The 8,945-nt window shown below is 41.3% G+C and overlaps 1 pseudogene; it reads right to left on the bottom strand.

Moving 5' to 3' along the window:
• Nucleotides 1–7,498: 7,498 nt before the first annotated feature.
• LOC113182137 (sodium-dependent phosphate transporter 1 pseudogene) lies at nt 7,499–8,710 on the bottom strand (annotated as a pseudogene).
• Between the last annotated feature and the right edge of the window lie 235 nt (nt 8,711–8,945).

The raw sequence follows: 8,945 nt of genomic DNA, 5'->3' as shown, positions 1-8,945 counted from the left end.
CTTTCTGGAAGTCCTCATTCTGTTCTCTGCAGGTGTCTGAGCTTTTGTTATTTCCACCCCTCCTCTTGCCCTATCACTGCTCTGCTACTCCTGCCTCATCTGCTCTGCCTCTGCCCAGACACAGATACCTCATCCCCAGCCCCCTCTTAATCTAGCACCTTAACCTAGGACTTTGTGGGTAACAGACAGGCATGTGGGTAACCCAGGGGATACTCTGACTTTACCAGATAAGGATGTTTCCCTTTTTCTTGGAAAAAAGAATTAACAAATTACTACTGTTAAGTAAATGTTACTAAAATCTATGTGCCCTTTCCCAGAAGATATAACATGCATATTTTAATAAGGGAAGAGAACAAACAACAGCTTCCAGAGGCAAAGGAAACAGATGATTTATTTTCCCCCTTTGAGAGCATAGCTCAAGAGGCCAGGCTTTTGTTTTCAAGTAAGTAACCTCAGATTCATGCTCTACATTCCTGTGCTCCCCTGGGCCTTTGTTCTGACTTCGTTATTTCCCCAGTGGCTGACTGGAACTGTGTTGTAACTGCCCTTCCCCTCTCCCCTTCCATCAGAGTTGCTTTCCTAAAACACAGATGTGATTGCTGCACTCCACAGCTTGACGTCTGTCAATGGGTCTCACTGTCCAGATGGTGAGTGGTCTCTACATGGATCCAGAGCCCCTTGGTTCAGGCCCTGCATATTTTCCAGCACATCTTTCTCTACTTCTGCTTCTCACACTGCATCTCAGGCAGCAGTTCTCAGCATCAGCCCCTCCTGGGAACTTGTTAGAAATACAAATTTGTGGCCTACTTCAGATCTATTCAGTCAGAAACTCTGGGGATGTGGTCCAGTAATCTGTGCTTTAACAAATCTCTAGGTGACTCTGAGGCAACCTAAAATTTGAGGGCCACTCACTTAAGCAAAGCAAGTGCAGTGTATGCTGTCTGGAATGTCCTTAACCTCTAATCCATCTGGAATTTCCTACTTATCCTTAGAGCATCAATTCAATCATCACCTCTTCCCCATAAAGACGTGTCTGTCTTCAGTCGACAGTTTACTACTCCTAGGTCAACCACTCTTACTTGCTATTTCTGTTGTGAACTGTAATGTGCTGTTTTTAAAAATTATTTTAATTTACTGGTCTATCTTCCTGATAAGGCCATGAGATTCTTGGGGGGATGGAGACTCTCTAAAAGGCTGTTTATTTCCTCCCCTGCCCGTCTGTCTCTACGTACATGCACATACACATCTCTTTCATAAAGGAGCACACAGAATAGAAAAGAAAACCACCATTCAAAGTATATGGGCCTCTTTCACCAATAGGCTCTCTTTCTGGCTGCCACATCTGTCTCCCACCACAAAGTGGTGTTGCCAATTTTGCCCTAGATGTCAAAGGGACACAATCATCTTCAGCTCGAAAGAAAAGGGAACCTATTGTCAGAAAGCAGTCAGTTCTTGGTGCTATTGTTACATAATTCCCCCTTTAATCTATGGCCCTGGGTTTCTTTTATAAATGGATCAATTGAAGCTGTGGTTCATTGCCCTTTCTCTTCTGTTTGAGAGCTACAATGACTCTTCAAAAAAACCTTAAGCCACTTCAAGAAGCCTTGAAGTTGCCCGTCGAGGGAAAATTGTCCTCATAGAATAGGGACAGATCCTGACTTTCTTCTATCTGATTGTGCTTAGGACTCAGGCTTAGATTAAAGGGGTCTCTGTTATGGACCCAGAAAAGGAGGGTCCAAGGAAAGCCAGAGCAAATGGGGGAGAAAAGATCCTGCATTCACATTTCTCCAAAAAGGTCTCTATAGATATAAAAAGATTGGATAGCGGCCTCCATGGTGGGCAACCGAAAAGGAGGCTTTCTGTCCATCTGAAAAGGGGCAACCATAAACACTTCTCAATTGGTTCATGGGCCAGGTACCATTGTATTTCCTTTATTGGGTGGCTAGAACAATGCCCAGTATGCAATAAATTCTAGGTAAATTGTGTTTGAACTTTTTCAGCTGTAAATTCTAGGATTTATGGGCATTATACTACAAAAAATAATTTACCTTTCTCCTGTAGTTTGGATTAGACCCTAGACTTTCTTGAAAAGTTTTAATTTTAAAAGATAGAAGCAAAAAGCCTGCAGCTGCAGTACAGTTTTTCTCCAGGCCAGAAGCTCTCCTATAAACCATTTGATGAAGTAGCAGATGGCAAAGTTACAACCTTTGTAGCTCCAAGACTTAATAGAAGCCATGATCAACTACAGTAATGGACTGTCTTGTAACCCAAATTGATGCTTTTATTGTGCTGTGAATGGGCTTGTCACTTGTTCTGCCTCTTTGTTAATTGTGACAAAAATCACTATAATTATACATTCTGAACAATAAATCTTTGGTCAATATCCTTTGGATATAATTTGTATGACTGAATACACTGTTCTGAGTATCACTTTAAGAACTAAAAAGGAAGGAAAGAGATGACTGACAAATCCAGGGCATTTCTGAATAAGCATGAATTGGATTATAATGGACTGCGGTGAGAGTGCTAGGATATGGCGAGATACTTTATATTCAGCAGAGCTCATCTAGGTCCTGGCAGTCAAGAATTCTGGGACATGGATTTTCTTCAGTAAAACTCTTAATTTATGCCCGTAATAGGCCGATTAAGGATGTGGCAGTGGAGTGATATGATTATCAGCTCGGCTTCTTCAGGCTGAAGTTATAGATCCCATGAGCCACATATTCTGTTTCTGTGTGATGCTGCCTGGATGTGGTCCCTGTGCATATATGAGGAGTGAATGGATGCCCTCCCAGTGGAAGGTACCTGAGATTAATAGAAAAGCCTGCCTTTGTCAGGTATTATCATCAGGAAGATGAAAGTTTCCTCTGGAATACAGTTTTTGCTTCTACTTCCAGGATGCTGCAATTAAAGTCCTGGACAGAGGATGGGGACATGAATAACGGGGCAGCCCGGCATTAGCACAACACTCCATTCATCATTGCTGAAGGGCAAATTCATAACCCTCAAAATGATGCCAGGAACAGAGAATGGAAGGAGAAGTACAAGCTCCTTGGAATGGTGATTTAGCTCTAAGTGGAGGATGGAAGAGTCTCCAGAGTAGAAGGGACCTTTAATATAGGTAATGATATTTATCATCTGACCCTTGTAGAGAGTTGATTAATCACATAATTGATTTTTTTTTCAGACAGGCATTTGATTTCACTGCCTGCTGATTGAGGGCCATCTATAGGACCAGTGTTGAGTGGAAATTGGTCTTATATTGCCAGTCAGAGCCAATCCCTTTATTTCATATCCTCTGTACCCTTCTTTAATGGCAACATACTTTCATCATATTATTCATTTATGGTTTGTAGGTGGAGGCTGTGGATTTGACTTTGTTTCCCAATCAGTATGGAATATTCTGAAGAAGAATAGAGGGTTGGAGACCTCTAGTTCAGATCAGAAGAAATGGGAAAAGTCTGACTTTGGAGAGGATAGAGAAAGTTCAATTTAAACGAGGTCCCCAACCAAGGGCTGGGAGAGGAAAGAGGACTCAGATTCCCAGAAGAGGATGGCATAATCTCTGCACCATAATTAGGTATCCATAGGCTCAAGGAGTTCCCAATGGGGGTTGTAAGGCAGGAAAACCAAGGCAGAAGTCGTGTCCCAGAGTCTGGATCAACACTCAGGGTGGGGATGGGTGAGGGTAGAAAGGAGAGCTGGAACTGTGGGTTTACCAGTTGGTCCAGTGCAAACCCAGAGTCCTTGAGATCAGGTTGAGGTTCAGCCTCTTGGAATCTGAAGCTGCTGCTATGCTTTCTGCCTCTGCCACAATGAGCCTGGGGCTGTAACCGTGTCATCAATTATTCCAGCTGTGAGGATCTGGGGAAGATCAAGGAAACCAGGCAGGAGCTTCCTGCTTGTGTTACTCTTGGAAGTCTGTCATGGCATCATGGTTTAGAAACCAGAAGAAGGCCTGTTCTGAAAAACTGATCATGGATTGGAAAATATGCCTATGATGGTCCAGGCAGTAGGGGATGGGAAAACAGTGGAAAGCTGCAGAATGAGTTCTCAGCTAATTCCACACTCATGCTCCAGGGACAGGTCCTCATACAGGCAGGTGTTGCCCATTGGCCAACACAGCCAACACCCTGCTCTGCTTCAGTTCCTCAGAGGCACAGAATCCTGTCTGTGTCCCCTCTTGTCTTCTGTCTGTAATTCAGTCATGATATTGTAGAGGATTAGTTACCAAACAGGCGACTTTGGACTTTTTCTTCTTATTGTGGATTCCTTGCACTCAGGGAGCTAAAATGTTATGAAAGTGCAGATGGCGGCACTCTAAAGGCGAACTGGGCTACAAAAAGTCTTATCTTCTGTTTCTGAGACGTACTATCTTCTTTTTGTTGCCTACAGAGACCTGGAAGCTACTATTTCTGGTGGGACTAAAATCTTCTGTTTCTATTGGTTTCTGCGTTGTGTGGTTCAGTCCTGGTTGGAGCTGAAACTTGAAATAAAACCACACTGATCTGAGCTACACATGCTGTTTCTTAGCCTTCCCCTGATAGAACCTTGTTTGGAGAGAATTATAACTGAAAGGGAAACAAATTCCCTCAGGCGAGAAAGTTGGCTTAGAAATGCTCATTTGGGGAAGCTTTTTTTTTGTTTGCTACTTAAATAACCCACTGGTATAAATCAATGTTTGTGAGTATTAGGAAAGACCAAGTAAATAAACAAAGCCCTACATATTTATTGCAAACAGAAATGCCCTTGAGATTCTCTAGGGGAAGAAGAGTGAAAGAGGTCATCATTTCCTGCTTAGAGAAAATTAACTGTTTTATTGTTTAGATATAAACATATTTTTTTTTTTAAAATTGTTGCTACTGAAATCTTGCTAAGCCTGTCCCTCTTACTAGGTCTAACAAGCCTCAAAAATTTTCAGCACAAGTAATTACTATTAGGATGAGTTCTCACCTCAATCTCACTAGGTGGATATAACCACTGAAAAAGAGAAAAGCAGCTCTTGACATGAGGGATTTGGCCTGACATTCGCAACGTGTTCATGGTGTTCTGTTGGACACGAATGATCTCACAGAACATTGACAGGACAAGGCCACTCTGTGATGGTGGTGAAGGGAGAGAAAAAAACAAGTGAGATGACTTAATAATTTCCTCTAAGCACACACAAAAATAAACCATAAAGATAACAAACATCTCCCTGCTTGGCTAATATAAGTGGCTATCACAGCTTTGGCCTCCATCCATTCCTCTTGACTTACAGTTAAGAGGTAGAGAGATAACCAGTCTAGAATTGCCCCCATTTCCTGAAAGCCTCCATCCATAGAAAAGTCCCACTTCCTTTAACCCTTCGCTAGCCCATGTTCAAACCCTATAATTGATCTTTTCTTACTCTTTCTTACTGAGATGTCCATGGTTTCCCATGGCATGTATTCTCCTCACTGCCGTAAGCACTGAACACACCTGGCTCATCTGTAGGTTTTTCCTGGTGGTCTTTGGCAGGAGGATATTGACTTTATTCACTGGTTTCTCAACAGCCAGTCCTCCCAACCTGTCTTTCCTGCAAACAACCATAATTCTGTGGCTACACCCTCTTGGTCGGTCTTTAGGACGGTTGGCTTCACTCCCAGCCCAGGATGACTGGGGATTGGTTTTTCTAAATGTGGACATGAGAACCAAGTCTGGTCAATGTGACCTCAGGAGAAATAGATTGTTTTTTTTATATATAACTGGAAGTACATATTTTATTTATTTATTTTTGAGAGAGAGAGAGAGAGAGTTAATATTTATTTTTAGTTTTCAGTGGACACAACATCTTTATTTTATTTTTATGTGGTGCTGAGGATCGAACCCAGCGCCCTGTGCATGCCAGGTGAGCACACTACCACTTGAGTCACATCCCCAGCTCAAGAAGTACATGTTTTAAAATGACTATATAGTATTTAGTAGTATGAAAGTCCTTGATTTTTGAAAATGTAAAACATATCATTTATGGTAGAGGGCAAAAGCTGAGAAATTTAGTGTATTTTTATTTTCTCTCACCTCAATAGTTCATCTTAAGATATTAAAACATGATTTAGTATTTTAGTTCCAGATTATTACTACTTAATATTTTGTGTCAGATTGCCTTTTTCAGGGATTATTTTTGATATATGCCTTGTTTCATTGAATATATTCAAACTAGTATGTTTCTTTTCCTTCTTCCCTTCTTTTTTCTTTTTCTCCACTTCCTTTTTCTCTCTTCCTTCCCCATGCTCCTCTTCCTCCTTCTCTTTTAAAAAATATTTATTTATTTATTTTTAGTTGTAGTTGGACACAATACCTTTATTTTATTTATTTTCACATGATGCTCTGAATCGAACCCAGGGCCTTGCACATGCTAGGCGAGCGCTCTACAGCTGAGCCACAACCCCAGCCCTCCTCTTCTTCCTCCTCCTTTTTTTTTAAGAGAGAGAGAGAGAGAAAGAGAGAGAGAGAATTTTAATATTTATTTTTTAGTTTTCGGCAGACACAACATCATTGTTTGTATGTGGTGCTGAGGATCGAACCCGGGCCGCAAGCATGCCAGGCGATCGCGCTACCGCTTGAGCCACATCCCCAGCCCCCTCCTTCTTGATATGTGGTTCACCAGCATTTCTTTAATGCTTTATTTTTTTCCTTTCACACAAATTAATGCTGGATCACAATACTCTTTCTTTGAAACTCTGTAGATGTTGCTTCTTTATCTTCTTTTCCCCCTGAAAATTGTAGACCGTTTTATTTTGTGAAGAGATAGATGAGCATGGAAGACTGTCTGTTGCAACTTGTCTAAAGTTCATATTCCACTTCATTCTCATCCTTGCCACACTGCCAGAATCTTAAAGAAATAACCAAGATTGCCAAAACACTCTTTCTTCCTACTTCTGCTTAGCAATAATAGCGATGATTACTTGCAAAGAAGTTATTACTGAAATTTTCACTGTGTCTAAAGAACTTCATCCCCTAAGAAATTTCCATATTTGTCAATAGGATCTGCCACAACTGATGGGAGGGAAGATTCCCAATGACTATAAGGGACAACAGTTACATTTTTTGTTGTTAAGTCCTGGTGGATGTTAGGACAGAAACTGTTGGAACCAACAAAGCAGATTGTGCTCTGCCAAATGACTCTGCATGGTTAACACACACACACACACACACACCTTCAGAGGCAACATTAACACACTGTGGAATTGAAGTCTGACACAAAAAGTAGAAAAATATGCATAGGAATTCACAGCCCAGAAGGAAAGGAGACCTCAGTAGGAACCAGTGGAAACCTGGTTATTTTACATAGCTAATTTTGAGACAAGTCATATTTAGCACAAAAGCAATTATAGCATAAGTAACACTTCCCTCCCACAGCTCCCAAACTTTAAAAAGACTCTTGTCAGTCTTCAGTAACACTGTAATCATTCTCCAAGACAGCAGGAATGTGTAAGGTGGTCCCAAACATTGACATGAATTTTAATCTCAACCAGCTTCACACTCTGAGGATGACACATTTGAAGAGTGCCATGGTAGCAACACTAGTAATGTCAGAAATGAGGACTGTGATGAACCAGGCCATAAATATGTTGAGAGAGAGTGGCCAGTCAATAGCCATCTTGATTGGAGCCAGTGAGCGGGTACATAAGAACCCACTTTACAATGTGCTGTATTGATGGAGTGGCCAATATTTAATGCAATTTCCACACTGAGAATAGATGCCGGTTCAATACTGAAGCCACTAGAGGATGCAATTAGTGTCAAATCCTTCTCCATGATCTGGGTAACTCTTTTTCCCTAAACCCACAGACCAATACAGATCCCATCAAGATCATAGAGTAGAAGCTATATCAGTGTCACCACTTATAAAGAAATATCTCCTGATCATAAACCAGATACAAAACAATTAGAGGACAAATGTCATTCTAACATCAATGGCTCTGTAGGTGAATGACCTGAAGCAGGCTGTAAGGGTCTGCAGGGACCTAAAGAGGAGACAAACTTCAGATTTTTTTTCTGATCCTACCATTCTTACAGAGAGCTACTACTTCCTTTTCTGCCATCTATACCCATCTCTGCCCTGACACTCATATTCATCTCAGATGCAAAGTGATGGTCAGACATGACATTGAATTCAACTTTACTCCTTGGTGTCTGCATCAGGCCATGCCAGCTCCTCCATTTCTTCACCCTTATGTTAATTTTCTTTGGCACAGAATGAATCTAGGTGCAAGTCACAAATTTCTATGATGTAGAAATTATAGTTATTTTTGCCCCTCAAGGGATTGCCAGCAGAATCTCTCATGCAGTCTCCTACCTTATGCAGGTGTAATTTATGGAGCAGGTATTTGTACAAACCAGGATCTTTATGCATGGTGTGATGCTTATGGTGGCCACGGGAGTTTACTTAGTTGCTGATGGCTTGATTGAACTGAACAGGGTACCCATTAGATAGTAGTTGCGCTGCATTCTTCATGTTGCTGTCTCTGTTGATCTCTCTCCTCTGGTCCAAGGCAGGGGAGAGCCTTTCATCCTCTGGAGTTTCCAACAGGTCTCTGAGTTTGAGTAAGACTATTCTGTCCTTCACCACAGCCCAGAGAGGCACAGTGGCAGACTCTACCTCAGAAGCAGGATTCCTATTCAGAATAGTGAGAAACAGCTTTGTTTCTTCATGATCTTTTTTCAAGATATTCTTTTTTTTCCCCATTAAGGGGCTTTCAGAAGAACTAGACTGCATTTATTGTTTGATTTTTCTCTTCATCCCAAGACAAAGAACAAAGTGATGAAAGCACAGAAAATATACATCCCACTGAGATGAGAATAAGAACCCACAGAGGAAGTTTGTCAAAGTCCAGCAATGGTGTTCCATTCCAGTATAAATGATGGAAAAGAGGTTTATTCTAACGGTATAGGTATAGAAAGCTGGAAAACACCCAAACCAT

The sequence above is a fragment of the Urocitellus parryii genome, chromosome 4 (assembly GCF_045843805.1).
Source record: "Urocitellus parryii isolate mUroPar1 chromosome 4, mUroPar1.hap1, whole genome shotgun sequence".
NCBI classification, from domain to species: domain Eukaryota; kingdom Metazoa; phylum Chordata; class Mammalia; order Rodentia; family Sciuridae; genus Urocitellus; species Urocitellus parryii.
The sequence above is the reverse complement of the archived record's forward strand: the minus strand, read 5'-3'. Positions and strand labels throughout refer to the sequence as shown.